The sequence below is a fragment of the Chondrus crispus genome, genomic scaffold (assembly GCF_000350225.1).
Source record: "Chondrus crispus Stackhouse genomic scaffold, scaffold_278, whole genome shotgun sequence".
Taxonomy (NCBI): Eukaryota; Rhodophyta; class Florideophyceae; order Gigartinales; family Gigartinaceae; genus Chondrus; species Chondrus crispus.
Window position 1 is genome coordinate 69,569 of NW_005179162.1, and position 1,016 is coordinate 70,584.

Genomic DNA, 1,016 nt, shown 5'->3' on the forward strand with positions numbered 1-1,016 from the left:
GATGCAGGCGGGGTGTGTTGGTGAGCGCGCGCTTCACTGAGGGCGCGGGGGGACGGGGGAGGGGGGAACCGAGCTGGTAATGGCGGGGCAGTAGAAAAGGCGGAGAGGAGAAGGATGAGCTAAAGCAGTAATGCATATCCCTCGGGCCAAGGGGATACGCACACTTGGCGATTGTTGATTAGGTCGGTGGCGGCTGCGGGCAGCATGTCAGCAGACTCGTCGACACCGTGGACAAGTTCGGTAACACGTGGACACAGTGCTGCGTGGACACGTGCGTTACGTGGATTACGGGAGACGGTTTTTATATTTTTTACACGTATGATACGTTGACCGTGTGTGAACATGCTTCGTGAGAGTCTTTCGGTTGTCCGACCGGACAGGACATGCTGTCGTGCAGGGAGTACCTTTGGTACTGTAGAAAAGAAGCCGCGATAGCAACGACGAGTAAGCAGAGAGGTCATCGGTCTCAAGCTCACACACGGGCGAAGGTAACAAGTTCAGGGCAACGGCTCTGGTGTCTATGCACACAGCTGCAGATGACAAACGTGCACCGCCTGCCCTTGCCTCTACTGTATAGTATCACAAATATCTCCTCCCGAGATCATTACGTTAGCCCAGATATTTCTCTAGAAAAGCCTCCCATCTCTCTCACTTTCGCAAAACCTTGCCCCTCGTTGCATTCTATGCCGCCTCTGCATATGTAAAGTACCCAAGGGTACCATACACCATCGCACCGAATATTCTACCGTTCTCCCCAATGTCCTCCTTGCATGCATGACGAGTACTCAATTCACTTGTGATGATTCTGTCATCACCAACGCTTTTCATGAGTTCCATGAACGGAACACGCCCTTTTTAATTCGGTGCTAGAAGCACATCTCGTCCCAGCCCGTCACAAAACTATTAACCCCGGCGTCCCGATTTATCAAGCTTCATCAAATGATCACCGCCGCGATAGGCGCCCAAAGTGCTGTCCAAACTCTGTCCTCTAGTCTTGCTTCGTATAGAGCCGGGCC